Genomic DNA, 25,255 nt, shown 5'->3' on the forward strand with positions numbered 1-25,255 from the left:
TATGATATGTGCTGGATTATAGTTACCATTAAAATGTATTCAGAAACAAAAATAGAATTGAAAATCTATAGAGGAATTTTTTTAAAGGGTGGGCTTTGGAATCAAACCTGTGTTTGAATTCTAGTTCTGCCACTTACCAGCCATTTGTACTTGAATAAGGTACTTATCCCTTCTAAAACTCAGTTTTTTTTAATCTGGAAAGAGGCATAAAAACACCCACTTTATAAAGTTGTTGGTTATATGAAGCCATCTGTGAAAAATGGTTAGATCAGTGACTGACATGTATACGTTCATAAATTCTTTAAGAGATGGATAAGTAAATACTGTAAATAACAAATGAATGCTACAGCTAACGGATGTGCTTAAAAAGTCTACAATGCAATTTATATTCATAAAGTGTAAAATCTGTGTGACCATATGATATACTAGGACAAGAATACCTGTTAGATTTCAGATTCCATATAACATATTAAGTGTAATTATCTTTGCTAGGTTAGCTTTATGTATTTGCAGGAATAATTATTTAAATTTGTCTGATTGTATTACGGACTGGCAGGCAATAAATTTCATTGTCCAGTCTTAAAATGTGAAGAGAAAACAGCTCAAAGTTCATTTAATTCTCATGTCTGATCTTTCTGGCGGATACGAGGTACAACATGAGGTAATTCTTTTGCCTTCTTTTCTTTTGTGCATTCAGTAAGTTATATCATTTTTTTCTGAATCAGCCTTTTTACAAAACCATTATATGATAAGCTCTTGTCTTGGAAAACCTCAACAGCTTCCTCAACACCTATATTTTAAATCCTGCTTAAATTAGATTAAAATACGGCACTCTGTTAAGCTGTAAAACTGGCTTTTTCCTTTTTAGTTGAGTGTTGGTTTGAATGTGTCATTTGACCTATATTGCTGCTCTGAATCTTCCTCGGTTGCCCCAATGATGACAATTTCAATGATGTGGGTGTTTGCAGCGGAGTTGTTCCTAATAAGGAAGTAATGCTATTGTCTTTCAGACATCATTCAGCCTGAAAAGTACTATTTTTCCCACCTAGAGCTATAAATGTCTGCAAAATCTTTTCTTCTTCTGGTAGCAGCAGCAGCAGCAGCAGCAGGAAAAAAAAATAGTCTTCGTAGATTTGCAGCTTTTGTACTTTTGGGGGGTGTTCTGGTTCCAGGCTAAGAGTCACTCATCCTTTTTCAAAAGTTATATGCAAAGAGTTGATAGCTAAATGGTGACCAAAATACTTGATTTATTAGTGTCTGGCAGTCATCCAATATGTAGTAGAATACAAGACTCTCTGTCAACAATAGCTGCATAAAGAGCGAACTGCTCTGCCTGAACCTAAAATAAGGCCTTCTGCTGTCTGCCCATAATTTAAGACAAATCAGCCAGGAATGGCTGATGATAAAACACGAACAAAGAACAGGCAATTGTCTTGCACACAGAGGTACTATCTGTGCCTCTTTGAGGAATAGAAGTCCCCTGACTTGGTTCTTACTTTGAGAGAAGCTAATCCAGCCCAGTAATACATTCTAGCTCCTTGCATGTGTAATTATGATCAATGAAAAATAGGATACTACTGTTTTATTGGGCCAGATAAGAAGATGGAGAACGAGGGGGACTGAAGGGTGGGATTGAGATTAGAATGTGAAGAGAAGAGCAGAAAACGTCCTTCTTACACAAATAAAGGTTCTGTGTATTCATCTAGAAACATGAGTTAAAAAAACAAAACAAAACAGGAGTGGAACTCTAGTTTCTAGTGTGTGGAATTGGGAGAAATGGTAATTTCAAAGACTAAATGTGAACACTCATAGTTCTTTAATTTGAAGTTCTTTAGTTTTGAACTAAATAGCCATTACATTAAATGGCGCATTAATTTTAAGATGCAATCCAATTTTCAAAATGTTAAAATAGAAAAGAAAATTAAAGGGTGATTGTTAGAACAAGCATCTCCAAATATTCTATGTGAAGGCATTTTAATTCCATGCTATTGCAAAGTTAAATTCAAAATTTTTTCAAATTACTGGGTATTACATGCCCTTCTGGTGGAAGTCACGTTTTCTCTTTCCTTTCTCTCTCTCTCTCTCTCTCTCTCTCTCTCTCTCTCTCCTCTCTCTGTCCTCCTACCCCACATCTATCACTAAAGACTACCTTGCTGTGGCCAGCTAGCTGAAAGAAACCGTCTGCCTTAGGAATAAGCCTACACTAGATTCAAACTACAGAGAAGCAGGTTGGAGGAAAGAGAAAGTGAGGATTTCAAGTCAAGAAAGCATTATCCTGCCTACTTTGGCAAAGTGTTCTGCCAGCAGCATATTTGGATTCACACTGTGGGTTTATTTCTTTCCATTTAATACATTTTGTCAACCTTATAAAGCCAAAAAATAAAGAAACACCATTGGCGCTGCTGGAAAGAGATAACTGATTTGTGAGGAACCTGTAGGCATTTTAGTCACTAACCAATGTATCAAACTGGGCATAACTAACATATGTTAATAGTTTTCCCAAGGTAAAAAGCTTGGTTTGGAATGAAAAGCCCTTGTAGTTTTCAGATTGTATTTTATGGTCTTGTGAATTGATGTTCTGTGGGGAAAACTTGCCTTAGTTTTAATGTAATGGTCCATGACTAAGAAAAATCAAGGAGTTGCTTTTTGTTTCCTAACTTCGATTTTTCCCCCACTTCCATGGTTCAAGTGGTAGGCCAGGGGAGGTCCCCAACCGCCACTGGGACCAGGACTCAAGCCTGTATTTAGGCTCTTGACACCACTGCGAGAAGGAATTGAAAGATAAATCAGAAAATAGTGAATGTACACAGATTTATTGAAAAGTAAAATGTACACACTCAAGAAAGGGCAGTGCAGACATACTTAAGGGAAAGTTGCCCAGTGGAGTTTGGGGTTTTTACCTTTATGGGTTTCTTAAACCAGTCCATGAAGATTCCTGGAAAGAGATGGAGATTTCTCAGAATGGTGGTGTCATCCATTTTTACACCAAATATCGGTGATCCTGGAACTGTCATGTCAGTGGTGGGTGTGTCTTTTTGTATTAATAAGCATATAAAAAGTTTCTAGGTATAACCTAGGTCAACTTCAGAATCATTTTGGGTCTAGTCAGTCTTAGCCAGCTCGGCCCACAATGTAGTTTATCAGGTTCTTATCAGTCCCTAGCTTATACAACTATTTCAAGTTTCCTTTTGCTAGTCATGTGAAACTGCTCCCTGAAATTTTCTATTCTCCTGTAACTGCCTTTTATTACTTCTGTCTCACAAGTGGTCAAGAATGTAATGGCAAATTTTAAACCAAACAAACGTAGAGGGAAGGTATAATGAACCTATATGTAATCATTACCCAGCTTTAATTTTTTTTTCATTTAAATAATGTTTTATTTATTTCTTTTAATTTAAAATTGTTTTCTTCTTTTTTTTTTTTAAACTCCCAGCATTTTGGAAGGGCGAGGTAGAAGGGTTGCTTGAGCCCAGAAGTTTGAGACCAGCCTGGGGAACATTGTGAGACCTCATCTCTAAAACAAACAAAAAAAAAGCTATGCATGGTGGCACTTTAAATTATAAAGACTAAATGTAAACATTCATAGTTCCTTAATTTGATTGTATTGCCACTTAATTCATAGTTTTGAAGTAAATAGCCATTATATTAGATGGCACATTAATTTTAAGATGCAACCCAATTTTCAAAATGTTAAAATGGAAAAAAAAGGGTGATTCGTAGAACAAGCATGCTACTTGGTGCTACTTGGTGCTGCTTGGGAGGTTGAAGCAGTAGGATCACTTGAGCCCAGGAGTTTGAGGTTACAATGAGCCACAGCACTCTATCGTGGATGACAGAGTGAGACCCTGTCTCTAAAATAATAACTTAACTAAAACAAACCTAAAAAATAAAAAAAATGCAATGGTTAGTGAAATATAGCACTTTTGTGAGGAGAGCGGTAATAGCCCAGGATATGTATAGTTTAAGAAAAGAAAAATGGTCTTAATCCACCTTATGTTAAAGGAATTTTTAAAAACTACTTTATTCAATAAAGATTCATTATTTTAAATGAATATGAACTTTCAAATATAAATTAAGTCGATTTCTGTCTTTAAAATTTCATTAGATATAAATTGTGTTCAGTTTCAATTACTGCCTGTGTATAAACACATTGTAAAAATCTCTGAATACTATGTGAAAGCATTTTAACACTCATTCCTTTATGCTTCAAAATTTACATTTGTATGTACTTCCTTGTATTTTGATATGTATTCATTTGATCTTATCTAAAATGTGGCCATGTAATGTTTTATATCCCATTTCATGCTTACCACAATACTGTGTACATGGCACCTATTCTGTACATATTTAACTTAGAGGCAAAACTGTAAAAGTCTTATGTATGTTATCTGTATATTTGCTGCTTTAAAGATATGGGGTCCCAATGGCTTTCTAGAATTGCAAAAAATGAAAAACTCACTTTCAGAAGTCACGTGAGATTGGGAAATCATCCTGGTCTTACCCGAGGAGGTATATTGTTTAGAAACTTACATGCCCATCAGTTTCTTGTACTGTAGTTTGAAATCAAGAAACTATCTCAGTCTCTTATACAGTCGTTTGAAATCAGGTTGTCAAGTTTCAATGCACAAGAATCCAAAGCAATAATGTAATTTATACTTTTCAAAAGGCTAATGCCAAATTTTATTAGCAAAGTGGCCATAAGTCTCCAACTGGAACAAAGTGAATGATTGTTGGGCAATGTCATCCTGCAATGTGAAATTCTTGTATGCGTTCCTTCTGAAAAAGAAGCAAAATAAGCCTTTCCTATAGAATTTCCACTTCAAGATTCCATCGTCAACACATAGCAAATACTGTTGGCAATGCTGAAAGTTAAAAGCAAGGACTTACGTAAAGTCTTTTGTTGCTGAAATTAAAAATAGTTGTCTGTTTTCAGTATCAAAATCCTATGGTTTTTGACAGGTTTAAATTCTCTCTTGATTCATTTTGGAACAGGGTCATCTTTTTTATATTTCTTTGACATTTTAAAAAATAAGTGGTTTGGCTAGGAATTGAGTGTTTAAAGCCATATTGACCCTTTGAACCCTAAAATTTTAGTAACAGTGTCAACTTAATCGGTTTTTAAGAGCTGAAAACACAAAGACAATTATCAAAGAATTAATTAAAATCTGTTCTTGAATGACAAAATCGACATTATCTACTACTTATATAAGGAGACTACATTGTGGATTAACCCTAAAATTGGTACTTGGAAAGTTTATTCCAGTGTGTTTTATGGAGATTTAAATTCATGACATTTGAAAAATATTATTAAACACTGAGAGTGATTCTTTTGATTATCATATATTTGATAAGTATTCCAAATATATGATATGGTGTGACCTATAAATCTGTTAAATTAAATACTTGGGAGTAAATAAATTTACTTTTACTTTCTTTGGAAACATTTGGATTACCCAAACAGTAGTAGTAACAGATTGAAAATATATTATTTATTTTCAACTTTCATTTTAATTTATATGCCACTCAAATGCCAAGGAATAAGGATCACATTTGATTGTCAAAACTCATGGAATGGTACACCTAAGATGTGTACATTTTTGTATATGAAGTTTGCATTAAGAGAGCATGAATGTTGAACTCTAGTTAATGATATGCCTGCTGAAGTGTTTTAAGGGTGAAGAGTACTTGTCTGCAACTTACACTGAAATAAAATGGAGCAATAATTGAAAAAAGGATGAATAGATGTATGTATATGTAATAAAGCAAATATAATACAATTTATTATTGAACCTAGATGGTGGGTATATGAGTGTTCACTGTAAAATTCTTCCAACTAACTTCTCTGTATGTTTGAAAGTTTTTCATAATAAGATGTGAGGGAAAAGCTTAAAACATGCTTGAATTATAATTCTATAATGATGTATTCATATTAAATACTGGAAGTACTTCAAAGTTACATTGAAAAATATGGGTTTTTGTCATCTTAAAAGCATGTAATAAGAATTTTTTAAATTAAGTATTAAAAATAAGACTTTAATGTTTGAAACTTAAATCTCATATGGCACTGTTTCTATTGTGGATTTTGGGGTTAGATCACTAGGTAGACAAGGTATCTTCTTTCAGTGGCTCATATATACAAGACTTTGGTTTGTAGTTCCCTCACTAAAAAGAGCCTCTGATGAAACCTATCTTGATAGGAACATCTGAAAGTGTTGATGAATGCCAAAGACTCTAATGGAAAACAAACAAACAAACAATAGTAAAAAGAATTACTGTTTGCTTTAAAATTCTAGTAGAATGGAGTTAGACTACAAGATGGCATTAATCCCATTTGTTATGCCAAGATTTAAGAAGCAATCTGTGGTTTATCATCTGATTTGCCAATTTTTTTTTTGTCAAACATAAGGAATATTTTAGTAATAATTTTTAAATGATTGCATGCAATAATAGCTTAAATTTTAATACCCATTAATGAGCATCCATAAAGAAAGCAATTTCAGTGCCACTTAAAAATGATTTGAATATCAGTCATCATAATACGATGAACACATTTGATAGAGAATATGTGAATACAAGTAGATATGAATCAGTTTTATTCTATCTACAGATGCTGAATGGCATAGGGCATTATGAGTCTCATGAAGTTTTCTCAGAAGTACCCAGAGGATCTGCACTACCAGATTGATAAAGACAAATTTTTGGTGCTTTGCCCACACAAGGAACTTTTCTAGAAAAGTTTCAAAGAAAACATGCCCAAGCATGAATCCTGAAAAGAAAAGTGATCTTATAAATTTGAAAAGGAAAGATGTATATGGCTCTCATGTGAAACATCCTCTGGCAAGGGAGTAGGTACTTGATGGTAATACACGGATTTTCACTGAAGAACTGAAACTATAAGTAGCAAAGTAAATTTTATTTATACTATTGAAATATTCAACTGAGGAAAATACACTACTTTTAGATTGGAAGATACAAAGGCACGTGAAATGTTTTAAAGACCATGTCATTCTCTTGTTTCTTTATACTGTTATTAGTTGGACTTTTCCTTATCATAACGAGTGCTGCTATAGTTTATACCTGCCTGCCATTCTGATTTTAGCAGACCACCTGTTGAGAGGAAGTTTTTTTTATTCTGTTATCTACATCATTGAAAAACAACACAATCCATGTGAAGAAACAAAATTATATTTGTAATGTTCATATAAATATAGAAATACAGTTTAGGAGTCCACCTAATGCTTGAATTTTTATCATATTTTAAGTGTAATGGAATTTTTAAATTTCCATATGACTTAATTGCTGGAAGGAAGCATTAATATTTAAATATTAATTTTAATACCAAAGATAAAGCAAATTAATACTTTTGAATGAATATTTTAAATTTCTTAATGAGAAGATAATTGCATAAAATTAAGTATGTATTTCTAGTTTCAAAGACTAAATCATTTGTGATACATGACCTACCTGATTCATCTTTTTGCCAAATATTTCCATATTAATTTTTGAGGTCAGTTCTCAGCATATGTCAACTTTTACTATTGTAGTGGGTGAGAGAGTGGAGAATCAGGCTTTAAGGTTAATTTATAATTTACCATGTGAATACTGCCAGGAGTTAAAATGACCTTTAAACATTTTATGAATTGCCTATTTCAATATTTGCAGATTTTGTATATGCAACCCTGTATAGTAATTATTAAGCATACAAATGTTTCAGAACTACTAAAGAACCAAAGGAAGTCTATTTTGCAGATATTTAAGGCATTCGATTATTTGCTTTACAAATAACTAAGAAATACCTAGTGATGAATAAGATTTGGATAGGTGATTCCATAGCTATTAGCCACCTGTGGCTACTTAAATTTAAGTTCATTATAATTAAACAAAATAGAAAATTTGGTTCATCAGTCACAGCAGCCAGATTTCAAGTACTAACCCCCACATGTGCTTAGTAGCTTCATATTGAAAAGCACAGAAAGACATTTTTATCATTGTAGAAAGTTCTACTGAAGAGTATTGTTCTCAACGGTCTGTCTCCCTGGGATTTTTTCTGTTTTGTTAGAAGATCAAACTTCTGAAAACCTAATACATTGTTTTGAGAATTATGGAAGCTATTTGAGACTCAAGTTATCTGATAGAAAAAGTCGATTGTATATTTTAGGTATTGTCTTTTCTAAAAATATCAAGTATTTTTAAAATAAGAATACTTAATAAGGATTATTGATATGGTACTGCATATTCCTTGTCATTAAAAAAGCAGTCAGCACATGGAAAAAGAACCCTATATAGTTTAATTAAAAATCACTTTTTCTCTCCTAAAATTATTCTTCTTAAAAATATATTATACTTTAAGTTCTGGGGTACGTGTGCAGAACATGCAGATTTGTTACATAGGTATACACATGCCATGGTGGTTTGCTGCATTTATCACCCCGTCACCTACATTAGGTATTTCTCCTAATGCTATCCCTCTCCAATGCCCCCAACACCTGCTATCCCTCCCTTATCTCCACCACCCCTGACAGGCCCCAGCATGTGGTGTTCCCTTCCCTGTGTCCGTGTGTTCTCATTGTTCAGCTCTAACTTATGAGTGAGAACATGTGGTGTTTGGTTTTCTGTTCTTGTGTCAGTTTGCTGAGAATGATGGTTTCCAGTTTCATCCATGTCCCTGCAAAGGACATGAACTCATCTTTCTTTATGGCTGCATAGTATTCCGTGGTATATATGTGTCACATTTTCTTTATCCAGTCTATCACTGATGGGCATTTGGGTTGGTTCCAAGTCTTTGATATTGTGAACAGTGTTGCAATAAATATACATGTGCATGTGTCTTTAGAGTAGAATGATTTATAATCCTTTGGATATATACCCAGCAATGGAATTGCTGGGTCAACTGGTATTTCAATTTCTAGATCCTTGAGGAAGTGCCGCACTGTCTTCCACAATGGTTGAACTAATTTATACTTCCACCAACAGTGTAAAAGTGTTCCTATTTCTGCCATCCTCTCCAGCATCTGCTGTCTCCTAATTCTTTAATGATGACCATTCTAACTGGCATGAGATGGTATCTCAATGTGGTTTTGATTTGCATTTCTCTAATGACCAGTGATGATGAGCATTTTTTCATATGTTTGTTGGCTGCATAAATGTCTTCTTTTGAAACGTATCTGTTCATGTCCTTTGCCACTTTTTGATGGGGTTGTTTTTTTTCTTGTAAATTTGTTTAAGTTCTCTGTAGATACTAGATATTAGCCCTTTGTCAGATTGCAAAAATTTTTCCCATTCTGTAGGTTGCCAGTTCACTCTAATGATAGTTTCTTTTGCTGTACAGAAGCTCTGGAGTTTAATTAGATCCCCATTTATCTATTTTGGCTTTTGTTGCCATTGCTTTTGGTGTTTTAGTTATTAAGTCCTTGCCCATGCCTATTGTCCTGAATGGTATTGCCTAGGTTTTCTTCTAGGGTTTTTATGGTGTTAGGTCTTATGTTTAAATCTTTATTCCATCTGAAGTTAATTTTTGTTTAAGATGTAAGGAAGGGATCCAGTTTCAGCTTTCTGCATATGGCTAGCTAGTTTTCCCAGCACCATTTATTAAATAGGCAATTCTTTCCTCATTGCTTATTTTTGTTAGGTTTGTCAAAGGTCACATGGTTGTACACGTGTTGCATTGCTTCTGAGGCCTCTGTTATGTTCCATTGGTCTATATCTCTGTTTTGGTGCCAGTACCATGCTGTTTTGATTACTGTAGCCTTGTAGTATAGTGTGAAGTCAGGTAGCGTGATGTCTCCAGCTTTTTTGTTGTTGTTGTTAGGATTTGCTTGGCTATACAGGCTCTTTTTTTTGATTCCATATGAAGTTTAGGGTGTTTTTTACCAATTTTGTGAAGAACATCAATGGTAGATTGATAGATATAGCAAAGAATCTATAAATTACTTTTTGCAGTATGGTCATTTTCACAATATTGATTCTTCCTAACCGTGAGCAGGGAATGTTTTTCCATTTGTTTGTGTCCTTTTTTATTTCTTTGAGCAGAGGTTTGTAATTCTCCTTGAAGAGGTCCTTCACATCCTTTGTCAGTTGTATTCCTAGGTATTTCATTCTTTTTGTAGCAATTGCGAATGGGAGTTCACTCATGATTTGGCTCTCTGTTTGTCTATTATTGGTGTATAGGAATGCTTGTGGTTTTTGCACACTATTTTGTATCTTGAGACTTTGCCAAGTGGCTCATCAGCTTAAAAAGATTTTGGGCTGAGATGATGGGGTCTTCTAAATATACAATCATGTCTTCTGCAAATAGATACAATTTAACTTTCTCTTTTCATAAATGAATACACTTCGTTTCTTTTTCTTGCTTGATTGCCCTGGCCAGAACTTCCAATACAATGTTAAATAGGAGTGGTGAGAGAGGGTATTCTTGTCTTGTGCCAGTTTTCAAAGGGAATACTTCCAGTTTTTGCCCATTCAGCATGATATTGGCTGTGGGTTTATCATAAATAGCTCTTATTATTTTGAGATATGTTCCATCAATACCTAGTTTATTGAGAGTTTTTAGCATAAATGGCTGTTGAATTTTGTGATAGGCCTTCTCTGCATCTGTTCAGATAATCATGTGGTTTCTTTGCTTCTGTTGATGTGATGGATTACATTTATTGATTTGTGTATGTTGAACTAGCCTTGCATCCCAGAAATGAAGCCAACTTGATTGTGGTGGATAAACTTTTTGATGTGCTACTGGATTTGGTTTGCAAGTATTTTATTGAGTATTTTCATATCCATATTCATCAGGGATATTGGCCTGAAATTTTCTTTTGTTGTTGTGTCTCTGCCAGGTTTTGGTATCATGATGATGTTGGTCTTTTAAAATGGGTTAGGGAGAATTCCCTCATTTTTTATTGTTTGGAATAGTTTCAGAAGGAATGGTACCAGCTCCTCTCTGTTCCTTTGGTAGAATTTGGCTATGAACCCATCTGGTCCTGGACATTTTTTGCTTGATAGGGTATTAATTGCTGCCTCAATTTCAGACCTTGCTATTGATCTATTCAGGGATTTAACTTCTTCTTGGTTTAGTCTTGGGAAGGTGTAAGTGTCCAGGAATTTATCCATTTCTTCTAGATTTACTGATTTATTTGGATAGACGTGTTTGTAGTAATCTCGGATGGTAGTTTGTATTTCTGTGGGATTGGTGGTGATATCCCTTTTATGATTTTTTTATTGCATCTATTTAATTCTTTTCTCTTTTCTTTTTTATTAGTTTGGCTAGCAGTCTATCTATTTTGTTGATATTTTCAGAAAACCAGCTCCTAGATTTATTGATTTTTTTTGAAAGGTTACCGATCTAAACACTCACAAGAGAAGCCAGGAAAGATCTAACATCGACACCCTAACATCACGATTAAAAGAACTAGAGAAGCAAGATCAAACAAATTCAAAAGCTAGCAGAAAACAAGAAATAACTAAGATCAGAGCATAACTGAAGGAGATAGAGAGAAAAACTATCCTTTAAACTGTGGTTTACAGGCTTGATTATAACAAACCATCTCAATGCCTGCATGCAAAAGCTAAATATTATTGACTGATCTCAGTTTAAATTCATAGCCACAAGAATTCTCAAAGGAGATTCAGCCTCTCCAAGCACCAAGCATCCTATTCCATTTTCCTTTCTTATTCTCTAGGCTGATTTCATACCTTCTCTCTTTAAACCGCCCTCTCACAACAGTTCTGTCTTCTTTTTACTTCACCGAGGAAAACAAATATGACACCCCATTTCCCTCATTTTTACATCTGCAAATCTACCAGCTCCTCTAGGTCTAAATCTACATTCTCCTCTTCCTCCTGCCTCTTCTTTAGAGATGGGATCTCCCTCTGTTGCCCAGGCTGGAGTTCAGTGGTGTGATTATAGCTTACTTACTGCAGCCTTGAAATCCTGGGCTCAAGCGATCCTCCCACATCAGCTTCTCAGGTATCTAGGACTACAAGTGCATGCCACCACACCTGGGTAATTTTTAAAAATTTTTTGTAGAGACAAGATCTCACTGTGTTGCCCAGGCTGGTCTCAAACTCTTGGTCTCAAGTGATCCTCCTGTCTCAGCCTTCCAAAGCACTGGGATTATAGGTGTGAGCCACTGTGTCCAGCCTAAATCTACATTCTTGACCTGCTTTTCAGTTTTACTGGAATCGACAGGTTTACCTGCTCTCATATCAGGCCCAGCCTTTCTACTTGGACTCTGGATTTCATTTGCTCTTAACTTATTCATGCATTTTTATTTTGAAATTATTTCTATCTTCCCTTAATATCAATTTTTTATATGTATCTATAAATATGTTCTGCTGTTTTCTAACTTTAAAACCCAAATAGAAATAAACTCTTTTGATTCTCTTTTCTCTTTCGGGTATTACTTTGTTTTTCTACACTCCTTGCTACATGCAAACACACATTGAAATCTAGAAGGAATGATTTATACCTTTTATTGCAATTATTTACCTCATACTCTCTTTTCAAATTAGTTCATCAGGGCTGCCCTGACATAGTCTGGTGTTCCTTCCCTTTTTTTTCCTTTCTTGTTTTTGTACCTTAAGGTCACATGATTATTACATTGCCCAGTTGAATGGCCATGTCTCTGTTCTTCTCATACCTGATCCCCCCACAGAATTCGGCACAGCTGACTAGTTGCTCCTTCTGGAAAACTGTCTTCTTTTGTATTGAGCCACATAAAATCATCTTGGTTTCTTCCGCTTCTCAGTTTCCTTTTCTCATTATCTCTCTACCCCCAAATATTAGTGTCAGCCCTAGCTTCATACTTTTTTATAGATTAAACCATCCAATCTAATGTTTTTACATGCAAACTATATGCAAATGACCCTCAATATGTTTTTACATATAATTCTAACTTATCTCTTGAACATGAGGCTTTTTCCCCATCAAACAGCTTACTTGACATACCCACGGGAGAATGTATCTAATATGAATCTCAAACTTAACATAAACAGAGCTTTTGATTTTTTTCCCCCATCAGCCCTCCCAGAATAAACAAGAAGCAAACCTGCTGAGCCCTCACTGACTATCTGGTTCCATTATGACTAATGTCAAATTTATACATGCTTTTATAAGCTTCATATCTAATCATCAGTGAATCTTATCTCCTGTACCTTACATCCCCCAAATCTGGCCACTTCTCTGTTTCTGCGTTATCTCAACCCCTATTACTTCTCCTCTAGACTGTTGCAATTATTTCCTTTCATGTCTTTTTTCTTTTGTCATCGTACAATTAAATCTTCCTTCTTCCCCTACAGATACAATAATCTTTGAAAAGGTAGACCAAGTAATTTTACTCTAATGACTCCCCATAACCCTAAAGCAAAGATCTGCATATTTTAACCTGGTCTACTAAATCCTTCATGTGCTAACCTCTGCCTAGCTTTTACCTTCATTCCCTTTCCCACTTCCATCTCAGGCCAACTACTGAGCTAGTATCTTTTTGTAGTTAGGTAGATGTTTCTCTGCATGAAATGTTCTTACTTCAGATCATCTCTATGCGGGCTTCTTTCTGCTTTTTCAAATCTTAATTAAGTGATACTTTCTCAGAAATGCCTTTCCTGACCTAACTAAAGTAGGAGCAGTCACTCTCAATCACTTCAACCTATTATAATTGTCAGTGTGGAAGTTACGCTCTCTAAAAGCTTTCTTATTTACTGATTCATTATCTAGCTTTATCTGCACCAAATAATCTCCATTTTATCCCTACTGTCTGGAGCTTTGCCTGCTCTGCAATCTGAACTCTTTGTATGAATTAAACAAGAATGAAGTCAAAAGAAACTGTACTTTTTTCTTCAAGTGTCAGGTGATACTTAACTATTTGAAGTGATGAGATACCGAAGATAGTCCTTCTGGTTTACACATTACTGAGACAAACAACAGTGATATGAAATTTTCATATAGTTATGCATCATTTAACAAGAGGCATATGTTCTGATAAAGGCATTGTTAGATGATTTTTTGGGTCGTGCAAACATCAGAGTGTACTTACACAAACTTGGACAGTATAGCCTAGTACAAACCTAAGTTATATGGTAGAGCCTCTTACTCCTACAATCATGTTACTGTACTGAATACTGTAGGCAATTTTTTTTTTTCTTTTTTGAGACGGAGTTTCGCTCTTGTTACCCAGGCTGGAGTGCAATGGCGTGATCTCGGCTCACTGCAACATCCGCCTCCTGGGTTCAGGCAATTCTCCTGCCTCAGCCTCCTGAGTAGCTGGGATTACAGGCATGTGTCACCATGCCCAGCTAATTTTTTTTGTATTTTTAGTAGACACAGGGTTTCACCATATTGACCAGGATGGTCTCTATCTCTTGACCTCGTGATCCACCCGCCTCGGCCTCCCAAAGTGCTGGGATTACAGGCATGAGCCACCACGCCTGGCCCACTGTAGGCAATTTTAACACAAAGGTAAGTCATTGTGTATCTAAACATTTCTTAAAATAGAAAAGGTACAACTCAAATAACTTTAACCTTATGGTACCACCATCATGTTATGTGGTCTATTATTGATAGATACATTGTTATTCTGTTCATGACTGTATTAGTACCAGCATGTGGCTGTTTTCAATATGTCACCTCCCACTCCTCTCATTCTCTACTGAAGTCACCAGGGTAGTCGCAAATCACTAGAACCAGGTCTATAATATATCCCACTTGGTATCTGTGACTGTTCTGAGAAACGTGTTGAAAGGCTGCCTGATGATTATTTAGTAGCTGTCTTTCTTCACTGAACAACAGTGTCTTTGATCTCTGCCACCAAGAAATAAGCAGAACCCATACAGGAATTTAATCCTTGGTAATTATTTTCACATTTCCTGGTACAGATGTTTGATTTTGAAGCTCATATGGTTTGCACAGTAAATATTTACCTATTTATGTCAAAATACATGTTAAATCATTTTTTATGGTTGGTATGAGGAATTTGTGAAGCAATCTCATTCTTTTGTTATTGCTGTGTTGTAGGAGGAAGACTTCTCACACCTTAACCTCATGAGTAGTTATTCCTGTGTGTTAATGCAACAAAATGGAAGTAAAAAGATATATTTTGCTATTCCTCCCCTAGCGCCCCCCCACACCCTTAGGCCCCAGTACACCTGTGTAACAACCCTGCACGATCTGCACATGTATCCCAGAACTTAAAGTACAATAAATAAATAAATTGTAAAAAAGATATACTTTGGTTTCCTTTATTTTATTCACCTGAATCTAATCTATATATCCAGAGAGAAAGCACTGGAAGTGTTTTCTTTTTAAGAGTGTTAACTTGTATTCTTGACAAGATCTCCTCAAAAGCTTAAGTAACAAAGGTAAGAGTCAGTATTCTTTGGACAGCTTAGCTCTGCACTAGACGTTCTTTTTTTTTTTTAATTTTTTATTGCATTTTAGGTTTTGGGGTACATGTGCAGAACATGCAAGACAGTTGCATAGGTACACACATGGCAGTGTGTTTTGCTTCCTTTCTCCCCTTCACCCACATTTGGCATTTCTCCCCAGGCTATCCCTCTCCACCTCCCCCCCCACTGGCCCTCCCCTTTTCCCCCCAATAGACCCCAGTGTTTAGTACTCCCCTCCCTGTGTCCATGTGTTCTCATTTTTCATCACCTGCCTGTGAGTGAGAATATGCGTTATTTCATTTTCTGTTCTTGTGTCAGTTTGCTGAGAATGATGTTCTCTAGATTCATCCATATCCCTACAAACGACACGAACTCATCATTTCTGATTGCTGCATAATATTCCATGGTGTATATGTGCCACATTTTCCCAATCCAGTCTATCATCAATGGGCATTTGGGTTGATTCCAGGTCTTTGCTATTGTAAACAGTGCTACAATGAACATTCGTGTGCATGTGTCCTTATAGTAGAACGATTTATAGTCCTTTGGATATGTGCCCAGTAATGGGATTGCTGGGTCAAATGGAATTTCTATTTCTAAGGCCTTGAGGAATTGCCACACTGTCTTCCACAATGGTTGAACTAGCTTACACTCCCACCAACAGTGTAAAAGTGTTCCTTTTTCTCCACATCCTCTCCAGCATCTGTTGTCTCCAGATTTTTTAATGATTGCCATTCTAACTGGCGTGAGATGGTATCTCTATGTGGTTTTGACTTGCATCTCTCTGATGACCAGTGATGATGAGCATTTTTTCATATGATTGTTAGCCTTATATATGTCTTCTTTTGTAAAAGAAACAGTCACTAGAGTGAATCGGCAACCAACAGAATGGGAAAAAATTTTTGCAGTTTACCCATCTGACAAAGGGCTGATATCCAGAATTTACAAAGAACTCAAACAGATTTACAGGAAATAAACAAGCCCATTCAAAAATGGGCAAAGGATATGAACAGACACTTTACAAAAGAAGACATATATGATGCACTAGACTTTCTGTCTACCTTGCTAGTTATTTTCCAGTTAATGGAAATCTTATAGGCAGAAAAGCTCACATTAGCTTCTCCCTCATAGTATTATGCTAACAATCTTTAATCCTTGATGCAGCTCTTTACCTAAATGTGAGAGAGGGATAGAGAGCCACAGTGGCCAGCAATTCAAAATATAACACGCAGTAGCTGTTTTTTAAAAACATTTTTACTTGATATCATAAAAATATCATCTTAAAGGATTTTTGAAAATTTATTTGTGATTTTATTTTTTTAAAAAGTATTGAGAAAACTATTGAATCTGAAGTAGGTATCTAAAATACATCTTGTCTTATTGTAAAGTCATGTGACTGATATTTTGTGTGAATTTTAGAATTAGTTTTTCCATTTTATAGATTCAGTACATAGTGGCACTTGATTTAAGCATTGCATCAGTACTGTAACCCTTTTATTTCCCTGGGGCATGATGTATAGAGTGTCTATTAGCTTTAACTCATTTCTAAAAAATTAATTTCTAAAAATAAGAAACATATTGAAAACTCTTGAAAGTAATTTAGAAACTTGATCATGATTTCTGCAAAACCAGCTGAGAGAGGTTTTGGATTTCCAAGGAAATACCAGCTATAAGCATCATTGGATGTTTTGGTGGGGTAGGGTTTTTTGAAAATGTGTGTGAAAATAATGAGTGACATCAGTATTTTAACTACTTACATTAATTGTTTAAATTTGGGTAACATAAAATCAATTAAGGAGATGGCTTGCATTATTCTATCTTTTCTAAGCAGTGTTTCCTTAACAATTAATTCTAGCAAGTCTTGGAAACATGGGCATTTTCTTTCTTTCTTCCTTCACCATGATGGATCCCTATTTTGTTGGAAAGTGAAAATTGAGCAATTTTAACTCTAAAGGCTAAAATTATGGAAAAAATTCAACCCAATTAGATAGTAAATGCTATGTATGAAAATATTTAGAATACAAGTACTTCTCTTTACAGACAAAATCATTTTTTTAGTGTATTATGAATACAGTTCCTAGTGTGTATAAATGATTCACTTTTAAATTATGAAAATATTGTATTCCAAATTCCAGTATTAAAATTAGTAAGTATACTTTTAAGCAACATTTCATTAACTACCATTAACAAATATTTAACCCCCTTATTTCAAATTAGTTATAGTTAGCTAATGATGTGTAAATTATTAAATCAAACTTGAAGATTTTATTCAGGCAAGTATTATATAGGTAAATTTAAAATGATTACAATGTAATTAAATTGTTATTCAATATTTAGTATTTTATTTTCTATAAAAATAAGTAATAACCATTCAAACTTATTTTTCAAATGGTATTATCTGTGATATATTTAAAGTTAGGTGTACATATGTGAGCATATGCATTTATATCTAGGTAGAAACTTCCTTAAATATTTAATATTTGTCTTCACATTTTGTACTTTATAACGCTTTTTTTTTCATGGGTAGACTCTAAGTTCTACTTATAATCAGTGTGTATACAAATTGAGACAGGTTGTAATGGAATATATAACTTGAATATTCCTATTTGCATTGCCGTAGGATCATTTTATCTTGCTCTTAGCAAAATCTTTCTATAGAGGCTTCTTCTCCTTTCAATTCTAAAAGAATCTCTTATCTTTTAAAAAATATGTCTCATTATTTTCTTACAATGTAATACTGAAAAAAAGTTACCATCAGGGTTTTCTTGATCCTTGCTATTTTCCTGAATGTGTACTTTTGTGTTTTTTTGATATGGATAAATACATCTTCAAACTCAAGTGCTAGTGTTTCAGAGAAGTAATATGCTTCTTTTGTTCTGGTTCCTCTTAAATGTTAGTAATAAAGGAACAATTAACCTGGATATAAAGCAACTCAGTGAAGGGAAATTGTCTTCATAGGTCCCTTGAGAAAGACCTATTTAGTTTTTTATGTTTCTAGTTTTAACTACTGAGTATAGAGTATATAGCTGTCTTTATACTTTTTTTGTGTGTAAAATTTAGCTTATTTGTAATGCTAACAGGTAAAGTAGAAAAAAAATAATGGGGATTTAGTAGAAAAGGAAAACTCAGTCCCTAAATAATATCCTACATATTTACATTATTTCCTTATGATATTTTAAGTGTTTCATATAAATATTTTTATTTTCAAAATGCCAAAGTTATCACTAATTTTAGAACTAATACTGCTTACCTTTCTCCTTCAATTCTACTCCCAGTCTTTTCCTCCTAAATGCTGTATCCAAGAACCTCCCTTTGGGACAAGTACTAAATGCTTTTCTCCAAATGATTTATTGGATGAATTAATTCTAGGAATTGATATTTCTTTGATTTCTAGCGAGCCAGAGCATTTTCTTCAAAGGTGCACTAACCATGTGTTCATTATTTCTTTAGGTATACCCCATAGACATTGTGTATGTGTCTGTAGATTTCCAGCTTCAATTTATACATTTTAACTTTCGTTGGCTTACTTTTACTGTCTCAGGCCCCTCAATCTGTGGCTAGCACTTGGAGGAGCAAGCATCCAGTTTTCTGAAACGATGTAAACATTCTTGTAGAAACAGTATAGAGTCACTGTGGGAGAGTGTATTTGACCACCATTCCTATCCTGTAACTGAAAATAGCTGATAATCTGCCAGTAGTTTTATTTTTGTCCATCATTCAAATAGAGTTCCACAGTAATTGTTTCCTCTTGGAAGGTAACTTTCTTAGCAGTGGGGGAGAAAATGGATTTGACAGGGTAAAATGGTACAGGAAAGGGGCCCTAATCCAGAACCCTAGAGAGGGTTCTTGGACTTCACACAAGAATTTGGGGAGAGTCCATTGAATAAAGTGAACACAAGTTTATTAGGAAAGTAAAAGAATAAAGAAAGGCTATTCCATAGGTAGAGCAGTGGCATGGGCTGCTTGTCTGAGTGTACCAATAGTTATTTCTTGATTATATGCTAAGTAAGGGATAGATTATTCATGAGTTTTCTGGGAAAGGGGCAGGCAATCCTGAGGGGTCCTCCTCCTTTTAAACCATACTTTTGGACTTTGCCATGGCATTTTTAAAGTGTCATGGTGCCTATGGGAGTGTCTTTTAGCATGCTAATGCATTATAATTAGCATATAATAAACAAGGAGGATGACCAGAGGTCAATTTCATTGCCATCTTCATTTTGGTGGGTGTTGGCCAGCTTCTGAAGGCATCCTGTTCTGTTAGCAAGGACCTGTATCTTGTACCAACCTCCTATCTCATCTTGTGACTAAGAATGTCTAACCTCCTGGAAATGCAGCCCAATAGGACTCAGACTCATTTTATCCAGCCCCTAGTCAAGATGGAGTAACTCTGGTTCAAACACCTGTGACAAAAATATTCTAAGTATCAATAAATCAAACCACACTGAAAAATTTGCCACCAAGATACTTTCAGTACAGTTCATTACCCCATATCTAAAAGTGATCTTGAAATCTGCTTGGTTGCTAGTGGAGACATTTCACTTCCTTGTCATTAAAAACTTTTTTGCTAACAGCCTTATTGAGATATTATTCATATACCATATAGCTCATACCTTTAAAGTATACAATCCAATTGTTTTTAGTATATTTACATAGTGCAATTATCACCATAATCAATTTTACAATATTTTCATCATCCCAAAATGAAACAATGTACCCATTAAAAATTACCACTCATATTGCTCCTAACCCTTCCCTCTCAGTCATAGGCAACTATTAATCTATTTTCTGTCTATATGAGTTTGCATATTCTGCACATTTCATATAAATGGAATAATACAGTTTGGTGTTTCCTGACAATTTCTTCCACTCAGCACAATGTTTTTAAGGCTCATCCATGTTGAAACATTTATCAATACTTCTTTCCTTCTCATTGTTGAATTATATTCCATTGAATGGATATACCAAATTTTATTTGTCTGTTAATCATTTAGTTGTCATTTGGGTCATTTTTATTTTTTGCCTATTATAATACTGCTGTAAACATCATTTACAAATTTTTAATGTGTTTTCCTTTCTTTATGAATAGAAATGCTGTGTCATTTAGTAACTGTATATTTAACTTTCTGGGGAATGGTTACACTTTCCAAAGATGATGCACCATTTTATATTCTCTTTATGTAATGTATGACAATTCCAATTTTTCCATCTTTCTCAACAGCACTTGTTATTATCTGTCTTTTTTTGTCATAGACATGGCTATATTCAGCAGTTCTGTGGATTTATTTCACTTTATTTATAGTGTCATTTGAAGCACAATAGTTTTTTAATTTTTTAATAAAATCTAATTTATAATTTTTTAGTTTCTATTTTTGGTGTTATTTCTAAGAGATCATCATGTAATCCAAGGTCACAAATTTGGTCCTATGTTTTCTTATAAGTTTTGCTATAGTCATAGCCCTTAAATTCAGTTAATTGATCCATTTAGAATTAAGTTTTTACATAGTGTAAGGCAGAGTTTCATCTTCCTTCCTTTGTTATATATATGGATATCCAGTTGTCTCAGCATTATTTGTTAAAAAAGCTATTTTTTTCTCCCATTAAATTGCCTGGCATCTTTCTTAAAAAACAATTGCTGATAAAAGTAAGTTTTATTTCTGGACTCTCAATTCTACTCATTGACTTATATGTCCATGTTTACACCAGTACCACACTATTTTGATTATCAGGACTGAGAGGACTTTAAATGGTTTATGGAGAGATAGGAGCTTTGGGCTTCCCTGAGGGTATGTCTTGCAAAACTGGAAGCTTGGTCATCGTACTGTTACAGGAATTATTGGCTCTTGTATGATGTGAGACTTGCAAGCCAGGGTGACTCCCACGTCTATTAAATGTGGACAGTGGTTTATCTTCTGGATGGTCAAGGATAATTATTTATGAATGACTATATTGACCGTTGAACATATTCTCATTGAAGAGGAATACCTGATGCTGTCCTGCTAAGATGCTGCTCTTCTGCCTTCTGTTCTCAAAATGGATCTGATGCCAAGTATGGGCAATGATGATCTTGTGAGTCTGAATGTTCAGCAGAGCCAAAGATACAGGCTAGGTTTATGCCTAGACATAGAAGCAGGGTGTAAAAGGGTTTAAGTTACTTGGCATTTGTCTGTAAGTAAGGGTATTTTACATATTTTTGTAGAGTATGTTTGTAATTAAGGCAAATGTAGGTCACTTGCATTGATCTGCTATGAACTAATCGATCTACCTTGAACAAACCCTTTAACCACTGAGCCACAGCCTCTTCAACTGTGAAATTGAGAGAATAGTAATTGATAGACTCTATCCTTTATGCTGGATCGAGCATTCTGTGACTTCTCTAAGATTGTTCACACTGCAGTTTGAATACTTTCATACATTCCTGAACATTTGAGTTGTGAGGTTTTTCAGATGATTTTCTCTATGGGAAAAAATAGGATATAGAACATTCTCATGGCCACAGGCTAGATAATAAATGACTGTTTGAGCATTGGAATTATAACTGTGAATGTTGAAAATTAAAAAAAAAAATTAGCCAGGCATGGTGGCATATGCTTGTAGTCCTAGCTACTTGGGAGGCTGAGGTGAAAGAATTGCTTGAGCTCAAGATTTTAAGGCTGCAGTGAGCTGCGATTATGCCAGTGCACTCTAGCCTGGGCAATGAAGTTAGACCCTGTCTCAAAAAGTGAGCCCCTTAATGATAGAATAACTATTTCTGTATACATATTTGTATGTATATGCATATATGTATGTATGCATAATATGATATAAATCATATTATGGCAATGCTTTTGATTGAAAGACGAGATCTTAACTCAGAGTGAGTGGTTTTAGCTCTGACTATGCTGCTAGTTGATGTAGGACAATGGCTGATAAACACTTCCATTTAACTTCAGGTTCCTCCTCTTCAAAATGACAGTTTCATGTCACTTGAGTTCAGATTTTCCTTTCAACTCTAAAACTATATGATTAATGACACGATGTTCTTCATATACATGCTGCTTCTTTGACTATTTAGACCACAGTGTCTCTCTCTAATACAATTTTCAGAGAATTTGCCAAACTGAATTTTCAAGACATTCCTTCTCAGAAACATGGCCTCCAATAAACAGGTTTTACATATTTTTTCCTTTTCCTGTTGGCTCTAATGCTATCAATCTTAGCCTCATCATCTAGCATAGTCATTTAAGCAGGATCCTGTGTAAAGTTGATGAAAAATTCTGTCAATATGAAATATAGTGAAGACTGCCAGTTTACCTTTTTGTTCATTTATTATTATGTCACTTAAAAAATATTAATGTTTATATCTGTCTAAAAATTCACTCTCTGAAAACAGTAAGTAACATTTGGCCTTTTGGGTTACTGTTTCTATTGAATAATTATTCTGAGGTCCTCTTTCACCCAAGAAAGCACACTAACCTGTAGTGTAAAATGAACATAGATAGATATAGCATATCTATGCATAAGGTAAAATCTATTATTTTTCTTGGGTCCTTAGGCTGTGAGAGTGACCAGTTTTTAATTTCCTGCCTGCTTACTTGATTAAGGTAACTCAATGAGGTAGAAAATAGGGAACTGAATCAAGAACACAAAGTGTAGTATGTAATTGCCATCTTAGATATTATTATTAGTTACACTCTTGAAACATTACAAATTAATGACAGAGTCAGGAAGAGGAGAGAAGGTATCTTTTTCATTGTCATATTTTTTTTACAATGCCTACATGCTAGTTATGTAGCCTGGAATATGAGATTTAAAAAATCATGGTTACTATCATCACTCAAGTTTCTCGGGCTAAATAGGACATTTACCGTATTTCATAAATTCAAGTCCTGGCCAGAGAAATCAAGCAAGAAAAAGAAATAAAGGAAATCCAAATAGGAAGAGAGGAAGTCAAACTATTTCTGTTGGAGACAACATGATTCTATATCTGGAAAACACTATAGTTTTGACCTCAAAGCTCCTTCACCTGATAATTACAGCAAAGTTTCAGGATACAAAATCAATGTGCAAAAATCATTAGCATTCCTATACACCAACAGCCAAGCTGAGAGCCAAATCAGGAATGTAATCCAATTTACAACTGTCACAAAAATAATGAAATACCTAGAACTACAGCTAACTAGGGAGGTGAAGGATCTCTACAATGAGAAGTACAAGATACTGCTCAAAGAAATCAGAGATGAAACAAACAAATGGGAAAACAGTCCATGCTAAGGGATGGCAAGAATCAATATTATTAAAATGGCCTTACGCAAAGCAATTTACAGATTCAATGCTATTCCTATCAAATTACCAATGACATTCTTCACAGAAGTAGAAAAAATGATTTTAAAATTCACATGGAACCAAAAAAGAGTCCGAATTGTCAAGGCAATCCTAAGTAAAAAGAACAAAGCTGGAGGCATCACGATACCTGACTTCAAGCTATACTACAGAGATACAGTAACCTAAACAGCATGGTACTAGTATGAAAACAGGCACATAAACCAATGAAGCAGATGGAGAGCTCAGAAATAAGTCTGCATACCTAAAACCATTTGTTCTTCAACAAAGCTGACAAAAACAAGCAATGGGGAAAAGATTCCCCAGTTATTCAATAAATGGTACTGGGATAACTGGCTAGCCATATGCAGAAGATCGAATCTGGAGCCCCTCCTTATACCATATACAAAAATCAACACAAGATGGATTAATGACTTAAGTATATTTAAGACTTCAAGCTATAAAAAACTTGGAAGACAACCTAGGAAATACCATTCTGGACACAGGAATAGGCAAATATTTCATGACAGAGATGCCAAAAACAATTGAGACAAAAGCAAAAATTTAAAAAATAGTATCTAATTAAACTCAAGAGCTTCTGAACAGCAAAAGAAACTATCAGCAGAGTAAACAGACAGCTGACAGAATGGGAGAAAATATTTGCAAACTATGCATCTGACAAAGATATAATATCCACCATCTGTAAGGAACTTAAAAAAAATTCAAGCAAAAAACAAACAGCCCCATTAAAAAGTGAGCAAGGACATGAACAGATACTTTTCAAAAGAAGACATACATGTGGCCAACAAGCATATGAAAAACGTTCACTATCATTCATCTTTAGAGAAATGCAAATCAAAACCAAAATGAGATACCATCACACACCAGTAAGAATGACAATTATTATTAATTAAAAGTCAAAAACAGATGCTGGCAAGGTTGCAGATGAATTGGAACACTTACACACTGTTAGTAGGAATATAAATTAGTTTATCCGTTGTGGAGAGCAGTGTGACGATTCTTTAAAGACCTAAAAACAACTAACATTCACCCCGCAATTCCATTACTGGGTATACACCCAAATAATATAGATTATTCTACCACAAGGACACATGCATGCATATGTTCATTGCAGCAGTATACATAATAGCAAAGACTGTTCATTGGTGACAGATTGGATAAAGAAAATCTGGTACAAATATACCATGGAATACATAAAAAGAATGAGATCATGTCTTTTGCAGGAACTAGGATCGAGCCAGAGGCCATTATCCTTAGCAAGCTAACACAGGAATAGAAAACCAAATACCGCATGTTTTCACTTATAAGTGGGGGTTAAATGATGAGAAGTCACAGACACAAAAAAGGTAACAACAGACAGAGGGGCCTACTTGAGGGTAGAGGGTGGGAAGAGAGAGACAATAAAAAATAATGATTGGATACTATTTTTTTTTATCTAGGCGATGAAATCATCTATATAAAATACTCCTGTGACATGAGTTTAGTTATGTAATAAACTCCACATGTACCCCTGTACCTAAAAGTTTTTCATAAATAAATATATAATTTTTCCTCTCATATTTTTACA

General features: G+C 34.7%; 1 protein-coding gene and 1 non-coding gene across 4 annotated transcripts in view; both read left to right on the forward strand.

The window, feature by feature from the left end:
- IL1RAPL1 (interleukin 1 receptor accessory protein like 1) overlaps positions 1-25,255 on the forward strand; it is a 1,361,951-nt gene that overhangs the window by 336,719 nt on the left and 999,977 nt on the right. The gene's annotated exons all lie outside the window — the stretch shown is intronic.
- LOC118150815 (small nucleolar RNA SNORD74) lies at positions 6,172-6,239 on the forward strand. Its single transcript, XR_004738950.1, has one exon. It is a non-coding gene; the product is annotated as a small nucleolar RNA SNORD74 (small nucleolar RNA).

The sequence above is a fragment of the Callithrix jacchus genome, chromosome X (genome assembly GCF_049354715.1).
Source record: "Callithrix jacchus isolate 240 chromosome X, calJac240_pri, whole genome shotgun sequence".
NCBI classification, from domain to species: domain Eukaryota; kingdom Metazoa; phylum Chordata; class Mammalia; order Primates; family Cebidae; genus Callithrix; species Callithrix jacchus.